This window comes from Bos indicus, chromosome 11 (genome assembly GCF_029378745.1).
Source record: "Bos indicus isolate NIAB-ARS_2022 breed Sahiwal x Tharparkar chromosome 11, NIAB-ARS_B.indTharparkar_mat_pri_1.0, whole genome shotgun sequence".
NCBI classification, from domain to species: domain Eukaryota; kingdom Metazoa; phylum Chordata; class Mammalia; order Artiodactyla; family Bovidae; genus Bos; species Bos indicus.
In genome coordinates, this window is record NC_091770.1 from 40,046,437 (window position 1) to 40,066,640 (window position 20,204).

Consider the following 20,204-nt stretch of genomic DNA (forward strand, 5'->3'; position numbering starts at 1 on the left):
AATATAGCAACAGGTCCTATTGTTAGAAGCTGTAGCCTGCATGAGTTACATGAACTTCCTGGGCTATACAGACAGGGGGATTAATTGCATTCTGGGGGTAGCAACTCTTGTCTTGGAGTTGTAGAATAAACGCATAATAATGTATTCTGAAATAAGCATCTTATCTGGCTGTTCCTAAGAGACCCTCTGACTCTGGGGTGTCTGTCCCAGCACACTTTCCTTGATTTTCAAAGCCCAGACAGAGAGTCCCACTCAAGTGTGGGATTTTCACTAGGTGGCAGTGATGTCAGCCAACTGAGGAATACATTTTGGAAGGCAGCAAACCAGGGCACGGCTATCTGACAGCTTTTTTTCCATATGATTGACTGGTTAAGAGATCAACAAGCCAGAGATCAGACATGATCTAAACATTCAGCTGTAGGACTTGGTGTTTAGGTAAAGGGAAAATTTCCTCTGGCCAGTGAATTAACCCAGCACAGAGATACTCTTTTTTTACTCCTTTCAAAAACATTCTTAAATTAACATTATAATTAACATTCTAATAGTCTCCAGCAGTCTTACCAAGCTTAGATATTTCTTCTAATCAAAATAATGCTGCTTCATTTGTACCCAATGCAAAAAAAAACCAACTATATATATATATATATATATATATACACACACACACACACACACACATACACACATATACATATATATATATATATCCCAAATCTCTGCAATGCTACAGGGTTCTCCTGAAGATATCTCACTCATCTTTTGGCTCTAATCATCAATACTTAGCTATTTCTCAGTCCTAATATTACTTAACTTACAAAAAAACTGTGTTAGCTGGTTCTTAGTTTTTTTTTTTCTGGATCATATAATGTAAGTACTGAGGACACCAAAACATCAATGAGTTGAAGGCATAAATGTAAATAAGGAAGATATTTTTTTTCTCTTGCATAGTTTTGCAGTAAGTCCTATAAAAATAATTTTTCTTGTAGTCTGGCTTCTTTCTACATAACATCTACTCAGTTCTAGAAACAGGAATGCTAAGGATCAAACAGGTTATGTAAATACGCCTTTGCTTTAAGTGTTGAGAAACTAAATTTAACAAACTTTGAGGGGGAAGAGGAGGTATGTGATATGATTAAGTGAAGAAATGTCCCTAAATAAGTAAAAATCAAGAAATTATTTGCTTAAAATAGGATAACCTAGGCAACTGGGGAGCTTGTACCACAATGAATTTCAACAAGTCTAACCTTGGATTTGTTTCCCTAACTTGAGTATTTAATCCATATTAGACATTAGAAGAAATCAAGCAAGTCAATGGAAGAAATAACATCATGTTGCCAGTTAACAGTTTTCAAACAGACTCAGAGTTTTAAAAATCATCCCGTTTTTCAGTTACTATTTTAAGGATTACAAGTATAATCTCTTGATAATCTAGTCAGTGATTTACACATAATCATAGCAAAAATATTCTGCAACTACCGTTGACACCAGGGATCTTCACATTTCAGTGAGTAACTAAAAAAAATCCTGCAGCGTTGAGCTGTCAGTTCAGAGGAAGTTTCCTTGAGTTTCTGAGGCCGTCAGACTACTATCTCCTCTGCCTGTCCATTTCTATAGCAGCTTTGTTGTGTTTTATGATGACAGTCTCAACCCCTTGAGACTAGCCATAGGGAAGGCACAATAGGTGCATTATTTGTATTGTTTGGTTTTCTATGAGACACACATTGGGGAACCACTACTTCGTGGAACAGCATTTGCTGGAGGTCTCCAGGGGGCACCTCTTACCAATCTCACCGTCTCAACCCAAGGCTGAATGACAATAAAGCGTGGGGGAAATTAAAAGGAAAGGTGCTTTAATTGAACCTGTATTTGTGGAAATGTGATATAAACCTAGCAAACACCTTTCTTAGGCCCTGCAATGAGAAAGAGGGCTTCTCCAGAGACAGTCTGCAATGACAGCAAAATCATTACAGACTGAAACAGAAGCCCCCTCATTAGCTAAAGATGTATTTCAAAAGTCTTCTTTAAGAAAATGCTTATTCTTCCATTGGCAAATAAAATAAGGTTATGGAAAATCAAAAGTAAAATGGAGGAGATCTAAAACAGGCGTCAACAAACTTTCTTAGTAAAGGGCTTTGCAGGGCACACACTCTCCTTCGCAGCGACTTAGCTCTGCCACTGCAGTGTGAGTGGAGCCACTGAACACAACATGAGCATGTGGGCAAGCCTGCTGCTGCTGCTAAGTCGCTTCAGTCGTGTCCGACTCTGTTTGACCCCATAGACGGCAGCCCACCAGGCTCCCCTGTCCCTGGGATTCTCCAGGCAAGAACACTGGAGTGGGTTGCCATTTCCTTTTCCAGTGGGCAAGGCTATATCACAATAAAATTTTATGTATAAAAATGGGCTGTATTTGACCTAGGGAGCTATAGTTTACTTACTGCTAATCTAAAGTATTTTCCAGGGACTTCCCTGGTGGTCCAGTGGTTAAGAATCTGCCTGCCAATGCAGGGGACATGGGTTTGATTCCTGGTCCAGGAAGATCCCACATGCCTGGGAGCAACTAGCCCATGTGCTGCAACTCCTGAGTCTGTGCTCTAGAGCCTGTGCTCTGCAACGAGAAGCCGCTACAATGAGAAGCCTGCACACAACAACCAGAGAAGCCCCCACTCACTGCAACTAGAGAAAGTCCAGGCACAGCAACAAAGACCCAGCACAGCTAAATAAATAAACACCATTTAAAAATATTTTCTCACCCAGCTACACACTCTAACATAGAGGAAAGTGTGAAGGAATGAAGTGCATTGATTGTCAGGTCTAAACTCCAGGTCTTCAGAGGTGGAGTTTTGCCCCGATCCGCCATGCCACTATCACAATGCTCTCAAACCAAACGTTGCTTGCAAAATTGGGAGGTGAACACAGAACACCTGAGAGGGCCAGAGCCTCAGATAATTTATTCCTCCAGAGCCACAGGAGGAAGGTCATCCTCTCAACACCTGCAAATAACATGACTTGCAGCTTAGGTATGGCGGGAAAAAACATTGGATTTGGAATCAAAAGCTGAATTTGATTTTGCACCATCATGGTCTTATTCACCAACTCTGTGTACTCAGGCAAGTTGGGATGTTCATGGCTTTCATTTTTCTTATCTCTAAGAGTCAATATTTAACTCAATAGAAATCTTGTCAAGATCAAATGAAAAAATTTGCTTAAATATCCTTTATTAACTACAAAGGACTAAACAAATATGAGTTATGTCAATATATCAATAAAATGCAAAGTTAAATCAATGGCTGCCTTCAGGTAAGCTGTGATCAATGTATTATGTGATGGGTTGTGATGGGCAAATATAAGTTCTTTGTGTGCATAAGCCACTTGACTTGACTCTACTTCAGGGCCTTCAGCACCTCCTAGTCTTGATAAGCACATGAGTAAATATATCATTAAAAATGTAATAAACTGTACATATATCCAATCACAGGAGGTGTCAGGATAGAATCCTGATTTTAAAAAAACTACTACAATGACCTACTCTCTTAGGTCAAGGAGTAAGCAGCCTTTTTATATTTGAAAGAAAGCCTGTCAACTTGAGGCACAAACTAGTTCTAAATTCACAAATTATTTGCTGAACTAGACTATATAGGAAACCTCCTAGGGTTGGGCTGATAAAAATTCCCTAATGCTCCCAGCTCCTCATAGACTCACATTCACTTCTCTAAAGTCAAGTTCCAACCAGGGCATGTCTCACTTCCTTCAGAGGTGTTCTATAAGGACATTGTGAAGTAGGAAGAGAGAGAACACCACTGCTGGATAATCTGTTTGAACTTGTCTCTTTCTGCTGAGAACAACAGCTTGCTAGGAAGCATCCTAGAATCTACTGACTTGTTCACTTTAATGCAATAGTCTTTTTAGAGCTACTCTACTCCTATCATTTATTTTAGTTCTGTAACACACACACACACACACACACACACCAAAAAAAAAGCACCCTCTAGAATCTATTGGAGAGGGAAACGGCAACCCACTCCGGTGTTCTTGCCTGGAGAATCCCAGGGACGGGGGAGCCTGGTGGGCTGCCGTCTATGGGGTCGCACAGAGTCGGATACGAGTGAAGCGACTTAGCAGCAGCAGCAGAATCTATTAGAATTAAACACAAAACACTTTTGAAGACATATTCTCACTGTCCATGGCTTCTAGTAGTATTTATAAACTGTTTTGGCCTAAACATTATGGATCACTGCAATTCTGAAAGACACTTGACTCCCAACCTGACCCGATGAAGTCTAGAAGCCCCATCTCTATGGAAAAGCCTGTAAGGCTGGCAAAGTGCTGATAGGGAAGAAGGAGGGAGCAGAAGGAAAAGCAGTGGAGACATGGATGACAGCCTGTATTCATTCAAGCACAGCGAGGCTGGCAAGACAGAACACAAATCCACTGGACCAGGTATAACAAAGTGGGAGTAAAGAGCTCTGGTCTAATCCCAAATATGCTACACTGTTCTGGGAACCCTCGTGTAAGTCACTTTATTCTGTTTCCTCCCACATACTTCTGGAGGGTATGAACTGCATACCCAATCTCCTATCTTGACTGTTTTATGGATTCACAACTTCAGGTGTTCTAACAGGGATTTTATAAAATGGATTACAGAAAGTAAAACAGGGGAATTCTCTTCTGCATATCACAGTATGATAACAGTACTGAGGCTTACTTTTCTGAGTTCTGCCTTACAATGTAGTCCCTACTTTAACCCAGACCTGCAGCTATATAATGAACTTTATAATTAATGCTCAGACTGGGTTTACTGAGAGTTGTCTTTCTTATGGCTTCTTTCACTCCAAAGAAGAGATGATCCTTTCTTGGTACCTAGAACGATGTGCCCACTTCTCCCAATTCTGATGGAAAACTCTAGGTAAAATTCTGTGTGTGCTCTGATTGCCTGAGCCATGGGATGAACACACAAAATACTAAACTTGGAAAAACATGAACCTGGAAAAGTAGTTCATGAAAAACATTATAGTTTATATTCAGAACCATAACTTCATATCTTAACAGATTTATCCAAATGAAATACCTCTCTATATCAATGAAGAAAACACCAGCTGATATATATTTATGCTATTTATTACATAGTCTAAATACTTGGAAATTTGAATAGAATTATCATCAAGCAACCCCTTAGAGATGAGTGGTTCTCAACTCTGATAGCAGAATAAGATCATGTTTTGTTAACTCATTTTTATTGGAGTATAGTTGCTTTACAATGTTGTATTAATTTCTGCTGTAAAATGAAGTGAATCAGCTATATGCATACATACATCACCTCCCTCTTGGGTCTCTCCCTCCTATCCCCCCAGTCCCACCCACCGAGGTCACCACAGAGCACTGAGCTGAGCCCCTGTGCTACCCAGCAGGCTCCCACTAGCTCTCTGCCTTACACATAGAGTGTGTATGTGTCGATCCCATGCGAGCGCTCAGTCACTCAGTCGTGTCCAACTCTTTGTAACCCTGTGGGCTGTAGCCCACCAGGCTCCTCTGCCTATGGAATTTCCCAGGCCAGAATACTGGAGTGGGTTGCCATTTCCTACTCCAGGGGATCTTATCAATCCAGAGATCAAACCTGTGTCTGCTGCATCTTCTGCAGTGCAGGCTGATTCTTCACTAATAGCAGCACCTGGGAAGCCCCAAGTTGTCAATCCTAATCCCCCAGTTTGTCCCACCCTGTCCTTCCCCACTCCGTGTCCACATGTTCATTCTCTACATCTGTGTCTCTATTTCTGCCCTACAAACAGGTCCATCTGTATCATTTCTCTAGATTCCACATATATGCATTAATATAGGACATTTGTTTTTTTTCTTTCTGAATTACTTTACTCTGTAACACAGACTCTAGGTCCATCCACATTTCTACGAATGATCCATTATCATTTCTTTTTATGGCTGAGTAATAGTCCATTGAATCTTCATCTTCTTTTCCATTCATGCATTGAACATTTAAGTTGCTTCCATGTCCTGGCCACTATGGAGAACAGTATGGAGGTTCCTTAAGAAACTAAAACTAGATCTACTATATGCCCTAGCAATCCCACTACTGGGCATATACCCTGAGAAAACCATAATTCAAACATGTACGCCAATGTTCACTGAAGCACTAGTTGCAATAGCTAAGATCATGTTTTAAATTTTAAAGTGACCAGGATCCCTCCCCTAACAATTAATCAGATGCAAGAAAAACATCTGTAGATCTCATTTTTCACGCACAAGTCTTCCTTCCTTCATTAGCACATATTCCAATCCAGGAATATATTTTATTTCATCTTTCATGTTTTCACTGAAGTACAAGGAGCACAGGAGGATGCAGCCACCAGCAATTATCATCTTTGGAAGGATGATGTTGCCTAAGAAAACGCAGCTGTGGAAGCTGCTCCAGGTGGCCCCTGAGATCTCAGAGACTTTCTCACTTCTCACAAACTCGTATTTTACCATCTGGAAAAAGAAGGCCAATATTTGCCTCTGACCATTGCAGATCTGAGTGCAAAGATAATTAAATACATGAGTTTCTAGGAGTCCTTTTCATGAGAAAGGATTAAGATGTCATGATATCGTGATAGTTACCGTGCTCACTGCCACTGTTACTTCACTGTTGTACTACAATATCACTGTCACACTGTTAACAATCTTCTGGGCACCAAAAGTGACAGGTGTAAAATGATATTTTTCAATGTCATACTTGCTTTGTCTTGTAAAGAGAAGTCTAAGAGGACCTCCGAGAAGGCCAAAAATATAATATTCCTGTAAGCTAAGTCCCTATAACCTCAGAATGAATGCACACGCTCATGATTTCAGTTTCTCCACCCCTCCAATTACCGTGACTTTTCATTCAAATATAATACAAAGCTTCAGCTGATTTGAATAGTGCTATAGAACACTGGAGGGGCTCTCTTAGAGCATTCAATTGTGTCAGGCTTTCCTGAATCCAGCCTTCCTGAATATCGGAACTTTTTCTACCTGGCTTATAGAGGACAAGCCTCACTTCACGTCTGTCTCTTACAGACTCATATAACATGTGCACAGCAGTCAATGGCCGCCGTGCCACTAAAGGACCCTATATCTGGAGTCGGAAGCCCCTTTCCCTTACATGTACAGTGAGAGAAACTAAACCAGCTGCGATCTACGTCATTCCACTTCAATTACCTATATAATTATTTCCCAAAAAACCCAACAGGATGCTTTTTAAAAAGCCTAACTATGTGACTTTAAAATTCAATTTGAAGAACAAACCAAACATCATTGGCTAAAATTGCAAAGAAATCTCTGAATAATTTAAAAGTATGTATGGGAGCATGGGGGCCTTCCCCTGCCAGATATTAAAATATATGATAAGGTTATAACAATTACAGGTATTTTCACTCTGGCTCAAACATCACAAAATGGGAAAGAATAGCAAGTACAAAAACCAACTTATGCTTATGACTCAGTGAGAAAATGATCAAGTTTGGGACTGCTACTGTGATTAAAATGTTTATCCATTTCTACTTGTTACTCATAGTATACAGAAAATATGTATGCTTTACATTAAATTGGTGACTGGCCATGCTATTTAACTCACTATTACTTTCTAATAGTTTTACAATTGATTCACTTTATTTCCAGATCAACAAAATTTTTGCTTGCATATGCTCTGTTATCAACAAAATTTTTGCTTGCATATGCTCTGTTTATCTCCTTTTATTTGAATACACTTATTAGTAGGAGTATTAGTACTGGTTTCAGTATTCTTATGCATTGATTAGAACTTCCAGAATTATGAAGGATAATGGAGGTGATAAAAAGCATCCTTATAATTTTTCTACTAAATGGATATTGGCTGTTAGTTTTAAACACTTATTTATTTAACTATGTAAAAAAGGCAATGTATCTCTAGCTTACTGAATATATATTTTGATTCAAAAATATATGTTGCATCTATAAATGCCTCTTCTGCATTTACTGGAGGATTTTCACAAGTTTTTAATCTTATATATGTGATGAATCATGATCATAGATCATATTCTTAAATTTACTACACTGTACTTGGTATAGTTTTTTATTTAAAATAATCAGAATTTGATAACACTGTATTTCATATTTTGGCATCTTTAGACACAAATTGGTTTATGGTTTTCTTTCTGTGTTATCCTTGCCAGGTGTTAGTCAAACTGTTAAGTAGTCTATTTTTAGAACCAGTACTAAGGCTATTACTTAGCTGAATAGGCAATCAAACAGGATAAACTATATTATCCAAACCCACCTGAGGTGGAAAGTTAAGAGTTCAACTGTTAGGATGACTGAATGCAATGAATACATACATATTTTAGTTTTCAGTTTTTCTTCTGAAGGCCAAAACAGCTTTGAGAATCACAGCTGTGTCAATGTAATATTGGGCTTCCCATGTAGCTCAGTCTTTAAAGAATCTGCCTGTAATGCAGGAAACCTGGGTTCAGTTCCTGGGTCGGGAAGATCCCCTGGTAAAGGAAACGGCAACCCACTCCAGTATTTTTGCCTGGGGAACCGCATGGACAGAGAAACCTAGCAGGCTACACGCGTAGGACACGACTTAGCACTATTTTTCTTTCTTTCAATGTAATACCAAACCTACTTGTGTATTTGGAAATTAAAACTTTGTCATTCAGATTATCAGCTATGTGCACAATACATATAGACAAGGAACATTAGATTAATTTTGTTTCTCATTAATTAAATTACTGACAGAATGTTTGGACTCCATGGAAAAATTCAAGGCAGAACAAATTTTGGTAAAAATTGACATTCTATAAGAACAAATTTGTGTAATAGAGATTAATAGTCATTTTTTCACATGTTGACTACTGTGAAATAGTAGGAAGTACATGGGACATGGAGTTCAAACATCTAGGCTCAAGTTAAAACTGCACACTAGTTGAAGGATACAAAAGCAACATGCAAAAACCAGTTGCATTTCTATACACTAACAATGAACAATCCAGAAAGAGAATTAAGAAAACAATCCCATTTATAGTGGCATCTAAAAGAACAAAATACTTAGGAATAACTTAACCAAAGGAACAAAAGACTTGTACACTGAAAAAAATTTATATATAACACTGAATGAAATTTAAAAAGACATCAAGAAATACAACTGTGTTCATGAATTGAAAGACAGTATTATGAAGCCAATCCTACTCAAATATATCTACTCAAATATATCTATAGAGTCAACACAATCTATCAGAATCCCAGTGACATTTTTTGAAGAAATAGGAAAATCCAACCTAAAACTCATGGAATCTCAAGGGACCTCAAACAGTCAAAACAATTTTGAAAATGAACAAAGCTGGAGCTTGCACACTTCCAGATTTCAAAGCTTCAAACAGAGCTATAGTAATCCATAAAGTATAGTACTAGCATAAAAGTAGACATATAGCCCAATAAACCGAATACAGAACTTAGAAATAAACCATCACATATATGGTCAAATGATTTTCAGCAAGCGTACCAAGACCATTCAATGCGGAAAGGACAGTCTTTTCAACCAACAGTATTAGCAAAACTGGATATCTACATGAAAAAAAAAAAAAAATGAAGTTGGATCCTTATGTTCCACTATACACAAAAATTAACATAGATCAAATGCCTAAATGTAAAAACTAACACTATAAAAGTCTTAGAAAACATATACGGAAAAGTTTTATGACACTGGGTTTGGAAGTTAATTCTTCGATATGACACCAAAGCACAGGCAATGAAAGAATAAAAAAAAAAAAGATAAATTAGACTTAAAATTTTTTTTAAAAAGTGCATCAAAGGATACTATCAACAGAGTAAAAGAGAAAATAATTGCAAGTCATATCTGATAAAGGATTAATATTCAGAATATATAAAGAACTCATACAACTCAGCAACAACAAAAGAAAGCTCAATTAAGAACCAGTTAAAGGACTTGAATAGATGTTTATCCAAAGAAGATATATAGAAGGCCAGCAAGCACCAGGAAGGATGATGAACTTCACTAATCATCAAGGAAATGTAAATCAAAGCCCCCGTGAGATACCTCATATGCATTAGGCTATTAAGAAGGGAGGGAGGGAGGCAGGAAGTAACTATTGTTGACAAAGATGTGGAGAAATTAGAGCCCTTGTTCTTTGCTGTGTTTGGGCATGCTAAATGGCATCATCACTGCAAAAAAAAAAAAAAAAAACAGAGGGGTGATTCCTCAAAAAATTAAAATATAGTGACTATATGATTCACCACCATTCTTCTGGGTATAGACCTAAAATAACTTAAAGCAGTAACTTGAACAGATAATTGCATCAGAGCAGCACTATGCACAATAGACAAAAGGTGGAAACATTCCAAATGTCCAAGGGATGGACAGATAAATAAAATGTGGTATAGTCATACAAAGGAATATCATTCAATCTTAAAAATGAATGAAATTCTAACCCATGCTATCACATGAGTGAACTCTGAAGACATCATGCTAAGTGAAATAATCTAGACACAAAAAGACAAAGATGGAACAATTTCACCATGTACCTAGAATTCTCTAATTCATAGAAATAAGAAAATAAAATGATGGTTGTCAAGGGCTGGAGGAGAGGGGAAACAAGTGTTACTGTTGAATGGGTAGAGAGTTTCAGTTTGAGAAGAAGAAAAAGTTCTGGAGATGGACGATAGTGATGTCTGCTTAACAATGTGAATGTACTTAATGCCACTGAACTTTACACCTAAAAATGGTTAAAATGATAAAGTTTTATATTATGTATATTTTACCCCCACCCCCACCCCACCACACACACACAACTACTCTAAGTTGCTTGAGGCCGGGGATTCTGTTTCATTTCTCTCTACAGAAATCCCTGTCCACAGGCCCGCCAGATGGAACAGGGTTTGAAACCCAGCATGTTAACTTACTGCCTATTTGACTAATTATTAGTAACTTCTCAAAGCCTCTGTTTCTGTAGCTATAAAATAGCAGCTATAGTTTCAAAAGGAGGGGATATATGTATACTTATGGCTGATGCATGTTGAGGTTTGACAGAAAACAGCAAAATTCTGTAAAGCAATTATCCTTCAATAAAAAATAAATTAATTTAAAAAATAATATCTACCTTTTGAGTTGACATGAAAAATAAGTGAGCAATGCATTTTTAAAAATACAATTATGGTGCTGACAAATGGTAAGTATTAAATAACTGTTCAGTGTGACTCTTACCCTGGAGCTCAGCACAATAGCTGACAGTTCTCACCTTTGATACCACTTGTGTGACCAGCTATGACCTTAGAGTTGGTTCTCTACCCTTAAAATAGGATCAATGTAGCCTCTATCATAGAACTGCTGTGATGCCTAACTGAGATTATGAGAAAGTGCTTGAAAACTATGCGACTATACAAAAGTAAGATACTTCACTGCATAATGATAAAATACATTAGAAAGTAAATTGAGAAATGGTTTTTAAAAGTACTTGCATTTGCCACAAAGAACAGTCTTCAATGCTGATTTTAAATGCAAAAACACATCAGAAAGGAAAATATACAGAAACCTCCAGATCTGGAATAACAAAATCCAGGTTTCCCAGACATATATGAAAAGACTGAGCACACACACAAAATAAACACATATTTCATGGTGGCACTTACACACATGAAAAATAAGCCATACCCATCATTCTGAAATGGTTCCTTAGGTCACATTTCATGACCAAGGAAAATCTACCTTCCACATGGGTTCTGGTCTGGTCACATACTCCGCCTCAATGAGATTTCCTTGAAAAAACCAAAGCTCCCACTGCAGAGTGAAACCAGATGCTTAGTGATGGGCGGAGAGCAGCTGGTTTTTCAAACGGAGCATTTTGGAGGTTTTCTTATACCTGGAGGAAAGAGCTGGCAAGAGCCATGCTGCACATGCACCTTTTTCTCTAAGGCAGCAGAGGGCGCTCCAACTCCACGAGAGACAGATGCTTTCCCTTCACCGCCTCTGAAGAGAGGTGAACTCCAGACCTCTGTTCCCGCAACTAAATTCCACTGAAAACATAACTCCTATTCCCTAAGAATTATCAACACACTCAAAAAAGAGTAAATGGAGCCTTGGTGAGGGGGAATCTGTGGCCCACCAGACAGCAGGCTGCCTCACGGCTCACCAACTCTTCCCACACCTCTCGTGTTCCAAGGAGAGTTGAAAACGTCTGCAGCAGAACTTGGGAAGGAACAACCAATACCTCCCACAGTTCAGAAGCCCAAACCAAGCTTCAGTTAGGAATATTAAGTTACAGCCAAGGAACTTCGAGCAGGAAGCCCAGCCGAGAGTTCTTGCCCATTCTCAATAAAATGCACGCAGGTGAAGGGGCTGGGATGCAGGCTCATGGCACACTATCAGGAAGGTTTAGGGAACACATACAAAAGCAGTGGCTCTGCTAGCTTTGACCAAAATAAGGAGTCATCTTCCCTAAAATGTGTAGACATTTCTGAGGCTAACTTTCATTGTGCAAAGAAACTCTGTTACCTTCTACTGTGGTGTGCTGAAAAATTGCAAAACAACCTAAAAATATAAGAGATTTTACTAGATTGCTTTTCTTTTCTCCTTGACCCTATTATTTAGTTAGCTGGTCAAATGGCCTTAATTAAGGGGAAAACCCCCAAAACAATGTTTCTGTCCAAAACTACTCATTCCATTCCTATTGCTTAGGAGCCCAGAAAATTCTCTAAAAAGGTATCCAGTGAGGACTTCCTTTTCTCTCCGTTTTCTGCTCTCCCTGGCCTATCTCCACTTCCCTCATACTATTTTTGTCATCTCATCTCCTTCAGTCAACATAATATGCCTTCTTTCCAGATCAGGCAAGCATCACAAAGAAATACTACAACCGTCCAGATGTGAATCTACTTTAACGAATATGCCATTAAAGTCACCTTGCCTCCATGGCTTTGGCAAAACTGGTGAAATTTACATTGAGGGAAACAGCATAACGCCCGTCCTCGGGCAATTTAACAAGCTTCAGAAAATGGGACGCACCTAGAATATGTAAGAGATGGTCAGCTCAAGCAAAGCACTCACTGTGCCTCGTGTGTCTTGACAGCAAGTGGTAGGCCCTGCAGTAGACCTTAAAAAGATCGAAACCAGGTCAAAGCCTGGCTCTGGTACTTTTTTATTTATGTTACCTAGAGTATTTTACTTAACTTCTCTGAGCTTTCATATTCTCAGACATAAAAATAGGGAAAATCTGGGAGTGTTAAAAGGATATATATTTCATATTCGTATTTCAACAGCAACCCTGGGTGTTCAGTCAACAGGAAGCTCTTTTTGGATTAAAACAATGAGTTAAATGCTACACAAACTTTCTAAAACTCAGATTTGACAAATGTTACTTACATCCAGAGCATGTGTGTGATTCTGGCCTAGAAGAAGTTCAAATTCTTCCTTTAACTCTCTTCATATCAGGATATACAATGTTAGCAAACATCATGGGAGAAAAAAAGTAGAGCTATACTTAGCTACAAATTATTGCCCTTTTTCCTGTAAATTCCAGGAAAAGCTTATTTTGTCTATTTGAAAAAAATTTCTGGTGTCTCTGAAAATGAAAAACAGAGCCTAAAGAAAATGGACAAAGAACAACCTGACTTAAGATTTGTGTCAAAGGCTTTGGAGCGATCCTCTCAGCATTTCTAAATCACACTGCACATCTAGCTTTCTTTCCAAATAGTATATTGATCACTTGCAGCCAAATTGTGGTCTTTCAAACAGCATGTTCCTTTATCACCATGGAACTAGCAGTTTCAGATTCCGTAATTGAGAGCTACATAGTTTATAGGAATTGATATTCAGAATAAGACTTTTTAGTTTGAAGCTGAATAATGATAGATGTGTGGAGCTGGTTGCTTGCTAAGAAAAAATAGCACATTTCAACTTTCCATGGTCTTGCCAGGGAAAACAACACCTGATGTATTCTTTCAGGAGAGAAGAATATTTCCATCTATCACACCAGTTTAGAAGACCTAATTCTAGAAATGTCATGGTGATAGTTTCTTCTTTTCTGGGGATGGCAACTCAAGACTAAACAAACTGTCAATGCACCCTCTCATGCCTTCCATATTATATACAGCATTGTTATTCTGTCTTTAATGCTCAATTTTTGAATTAGGAGAAAGTATAGCAGAGACAATGTAGCACCTAATTCTCCATGACAGGTCATGATATATTTGTATCCTTTTAAATACAATGAAAGCAAACACAACACTTTGGGCCATATTTACTATTTCTTTAAGTAGAAGTCAACTGACCTTCATTAATTTTATTTCATCCACATTATTTGGAAAATATCACTAATAATATATCTGGTCTTTTCCTTGTTGAAAAAATGCATATTTCAAGCTTTTATTCAAATATAAATCCTAAAGTTAGTTAAATTTGCATACGGTATTTAGAGATATATTTATAAAACAGTAAACTCTCCAATTGATTATAGTACAAACATCCCTTATCCTGCCTTCCTTTTTTTTACAGATCTTCTCAAATTCAGTGATTTTTAATCAAAATGGATTTTCTGATTCACATCTCATTAGATATGAGTTTGAAAGAAAAGACAGAAATATTTCATGCAGAGTTCTAGAATGTGTAAAATCTGAGAGACTGTTCCCATAGCAGCTCCCTGAGTAAAATGCAATCAGTCCATTTAGTAAGACATAAACTGCTAACCTACAAGTCTAAAGGCAGTGTCCTGTTCACGCAGATAAGACTGCTAGTAAGGAACATCTACTACTTTGACACAGGAAATAGTTCAATTTACTTGGTCTATATGCATGTGCTATTCTAAAAAGCATTATTTCCAACAATTAATAAAATAGCATGTGATTAAATTTGGGATGCAGCTCTTCTATGATGTCTTTTGAGGCTACATCAATCTAACCTTCTTCCTCTCAAGTTCCACAGTGGGGTACAGCATGCAGTTTGGCATTTCAAACTTCTAACTATTGATATATATTGATTTCTATTTTACAAAGATTACATATTCTCTGTGGGACACAACAAAATTGTTCTCTCTCTCTCTCCTCATATATACAGTTGCTTTTAAAAGTGACAAGGATAGGACTACAAAATCATTTTTTTCATAATAAATTGTTTTAGGAAATTTTATTGAATACAAATAAGACTTTCTGAAATCACAGTGATTCTGTGATTATATTAATACAAAGAAATCATGAAAGGCTATTTGTAAGCTACAATCCTTTTACAATTATTTTTTCACTTCTCAGCCTGTACAGAGTCACATACACACACACACACACACACACACACACACACACACAGGCACTAATAGAGAAAAGGGGGATCATCATACTTTCTTATCAAATTCTGAAAAGAGTAATTTTACAAATTTAAAAATCATTATTCAGTTCAGTTGCTCAGTCATGTCCAACTCTTTGCGACCCCATGAACCACAGCATGCCAGACCTCCCTGCCCATCATTAGTTGAGTATAATTATAAATTTTTGATGATGGTTCTGATGAAGTCTAGAAAACTAAGTGATAACCGTGAAACCAAGTTAACTAAAACATGTTAAGAAGCCGAGAGAACTGAGTTTTGAAATTAATAAAATCCCTTGGTAAAGTCTGCAAACTCTAATATATTATTTCAAGTGATGATTATCTGCAGAATAGTCTCCTTAATTTTGTGGGAGTACACAAAATAAATTAAAGTTTTATTTTGTTAATCTTGACATGTTTTATTTTAGAGTAAAAGAAGATGGAATTAGTGAATAAAGAAAGTTTTCTCTCTTATAACATAAGAATTGTGGAAAGTGTCTTAAAGGATTTTATGATCCTAAAGATATATGAAAATAAAAATATTCTTATCTAAATGAAGTGGCCAATTAGATAATAGTGCATCTTTACCTTTTAAATTCAGTAAATAAACCATGTGTCTGATTTGCTTCTCACAGAAAAGATAGCCACTTGAGCATAATGAATTACACAGTAATTTTCTGTACATGTGAATTTAAAACTGTAACTATTTTTGAAGGAATAGTGAATCCTGTTTTAGGAACTGAGTGGAAAGTGCTGCGCACCAAGGCAAAGGAAAATCAATCTGTATGAAAGTCATTTGGCTAAGAAAAGAAGGGAAAGGTGAAACTGAAATACGGAGAGTCAGTCTTCAACTCTGAAACATACTTTATTTGCACCCCTGATACACACATAACCACTGTCACTTTATTTTACTATTACCTGAAGGCATGTTAAAATTCTCTTTTGTGGTAAAGAATCTGCCCACCAATGCAGGAGACACAAGTGCGATCCCTGGTCCAGGAAGATCCCACATTCCACAGAGCAACTAAGCCTATGCGCCACGACTACTGAGCCTGTGCTCTAGAGCCCAGAACAGAAACTACAGAAGCCTACAGGCCCTACAGCCTGTGCTCCACAACAAGAGGAGTCACTGCAATGAGAAACTCAAGCACGGCAAGTACAGGGCGCCTGCAAGTATAGAAAGTCCGTGTGTAGCAACGAAGACCCAGCACAGCCAAAAATCAATCAATCAATCTTTTTAAAATTCACTTTTGAAGCAAGGAAAGTTTGCAATATGTTGATGTTTCCTGAAATAAACATGAACAATGGCTCTTTTACCCAGTCATCTTTATCACTCTAGAAAAGGGAAGTTGTCGGACTTTGTATCTGCAGTATAATTAGTTTGTAGAGGCAAGATCGTAATGAAAGCACAATTTACATTATTACAGGCATTTGACTGTTTACTCACTCTAACTGGAATAAAAAGTGAGTTCCACTATGTGCATTCGAAGATTTATTCAATCCATTTTCTAATATTTTCCCTCCAGAAAAGCAAAAGTGTGATTAGCAAGCGGGAGCACTAAAAACGGTTCCTGAATTGAGACTTCCCATCCTGCCTCCATGGGATCAAAGCAGAGAGAAGGGCTCCAGAACAAACTCTGGGAGTGTTGTCTCACTACCAGAAATGGTGCAACTGGTTTCTGTGCCATGCTGTAATTACACTGACTCAGGAAAAAGTTCTACATTGTTCTTAGAAGTAATATTAATAATAAACCTGTCAGTCACAATAAGTCATGAATGGAAAGCTCTTTGTTGGGCACCACCATCAAGGATGAGCTGCAGGTAAAGAATTATTATTGATAGCCAAATGCAGAGACTACATCTTCAGATGCTATGGCCTAAGGTCATGAAGATGAGGGATGCAAAATAAATGCAGCTCTCATCGAGCAATAATGGATTTGCAAGAATTTGAAACAAAACTTTCCTTCTAGCTACCGCTTTCATGTTGGAGAAATAAAATACATGTACAAAATTTAAAGCTTTGTGTGTCTAACCCTTTCTGAGCCCTTTTACATTCAGTTATTAATAATAATAACTATGATAATAATGCTTATGCCCAAGACTGGAATGGGGGTTAATTAGTTAATATTTATAAAGCTTTCTGAAAATGAAAACTACTACTGAAATATTAAGTATATTCTTTTTTCCTTTCACTCTTTACTTTCATTTCCTTCTTTTATCATAGATCAATCCATTTTTCCTGTCTGGCTAATTTTTTCACTGGTTGTATTTCTACTCTTTCTTCTGTTCTTGCCCTTGACTCTGCATTGATTCCTATTGCTCTCACACTTCAACCTTGTCTTTACTTTTCTCTCCTGCTATGCTTTAGGCACCTCTTTCTCATTTTAATTTCTTCTCTCTAGTCTTTCTTTATCCACTCCTCGCTGTCTTTCCTCTTCTGCATGTATATTTATCCACTTTACTTTCTTCATTATTTTGAACATCAGAAAAATATTAAAACTGATATAGTTTTTAATTAAATTTTTATCCCCATGATACGAGGTATTGAGATAAAGTAGATAAATGCAACTGGTTGTCCCCAATCCTTTCCTACATGATGTGAAGAACTGACTCATTGGAAAAGACCCTGATGCTGGGAAAGATTGAAGGCAGGAGGAGAAGGGGATGACAGAGGATGAGATGGTGGAATGGCATCACCGAGTCAATGAATATGAGTTTGAGCAAGCTCGGGAGTTGGTGAAGGACAGGGAAGTGTGGCGTACTGCAGTCCATGGAGTCACAAAGAGTCGGAACAACTGAGCGACTGAACTGATTGCCTGTGTGCAAGTGTGTGTGTGTGCACACACGAGCACGTACACATGCTCGGTGTGCAACTCTGTGAGCCCATGGACTACAGCCCACCAGGCTCCTCTGTCCATGGAATTTTCCAGGCAAGAATACTGGAATGGGTTGCCATTTCCTTCTCCAGGGGATATTCCCGACCCAGGGATTGAATCTGTGTCTCTTGCATTTCCTGCATTGGCAGGTGGAGTCTTTGCCACTAAATAGCAAACTCCATGTTACCATACACTGTGACCACCCTGGTATTCTGCAAAATCTCAACAAAGGATTGTTTTTGTTGTTGTTCTTCAGTCGATGAGTCATGTCCGACTCTTTGCAACCCCATGGACTGCAGCATGCCAGGCTCCTCTGTCCTCCACTATTTCCTGAAGTTTGCTCAGATTCATGTCCATTGAGTCAGTGATGCTGTCTAACCATCTCATCTTCTGCCACCCCCTTCTCCTTTTGCCTTCAACCTTTTCTTTTTTAAACTATTGATTTGTGCCAGGTCTCAGTTGTGGCATATAGGACCTTTGATCTCTGCTGAGGTACAGGATCTTTAGTTGCGGCATGTGGGGTCTGGTTCCTTGACCAGGGATCGAATCCAGACACCTTGCATTGGGAGCACAGAGTCTTAGCCACTGGACCACCAGGGAAGTCCCTAAAGGATTGTTTTCAATGAATCCTTTCCTGCTATAACATCCTGACAAGTTACGAGCGTTCAAAGTCTTAATGACACTATGAGCTGTCAAAAGCCTTATCACAGGGCAAAAGTATTGTGTCAGGTTTCAGTGGGTCTCACATGTGTATTTCCTATTGTATGTGTAACTTCTACAGGTATATTCGCTAACAATAAAAAGATTGGAAATTATCGATTTACCATCCCCTTTCTAAAAGAAACAGTGCAAAGATAATACAGCTGTCTCCTTAAAGCCTACACCAAGAATTCAGTTGTAGTTATATTCATCAAGCAATTAAAAATTCTATATTTTAATAATACATTTTAAGACATTCCATTGTTTAAGATATCTACTCAGATTTTAGAAACAGAATTCCAAACTGTAGACCTATTCAGTTTATAACCTGAGGACTCAACTAGTTACTACTTATTCTCACTCATCAAAATACAGTCCCTATATCTAATTATATATAGATTTCTAACTGAACCATCTAACTCAATCGTTAAATAGTGCTGTATTCTTGCTCAAATGCTTTAGGGACTTTGAATTGCTTTAAAGTTCAAAGCTTCCCTGGTAGCTCAGCTGATAAAAAATCCTCCTGCAATGCAGGAAACCTCAGTTCAATTCCTGGGCAGGGAAGACCCCCTATAGGAGGGTATGGCAACCCACTCCAGTATTCTTGCCTGGAGAGACCCCATGGACAGAGGAGCCTGGCAAGATACAGTCCACAGGGTGACAAAGACTCAGACATAACTGAGCAACTAAGCACACACAACAAAGTTAAAAGTTTACTAGTTAAGACTCGCAAAATCATACCTCAGCATAGATTTTCGAGTTGAATCAAATATTTAGTAAACATGTATTGTGTGCTATGTCAGGTTCAGCTGTGCTTCATTTCCCATGTGTCTGTCTCAGGAAGAACATAGGAAGCACAAATTATTGTATCTAAAGCTAGAACATCAGCGGAACTCCTGATGCCTACCAACCAGTAGTTAACTGATTTCACAAGTTCTATGCTTCCCAGTCTCTGTGCAATTTTATTCTTCCAATGTGACCCCACCACTCCTCTCTATCATTTTTTAAAAGCTTTACCAGAAAATTGGAAGTGATTATCCCTCATCCTGGTAATTAGTGCCCTGTACACTTATTCTGATGATTAATCAGGCACAGTCTCATTATATTTACTCACCAGACATGCACTGAATTCCTACCATGTTCAGGAAATTGTGCTAAGTTTTGCAGAAGCTGTGGAAATGTATGAAACAGTTGCTACTCTTAAAGGTATTTGTCTTCTTGGGGACACAAATAAGTAAGAAGGCAATAAGTAATGATGAAAGCCACCAAGGAAATATTACAGGTGCCCAGATGAAGAAGGAAACATTTTCAGCAGGTTGTAA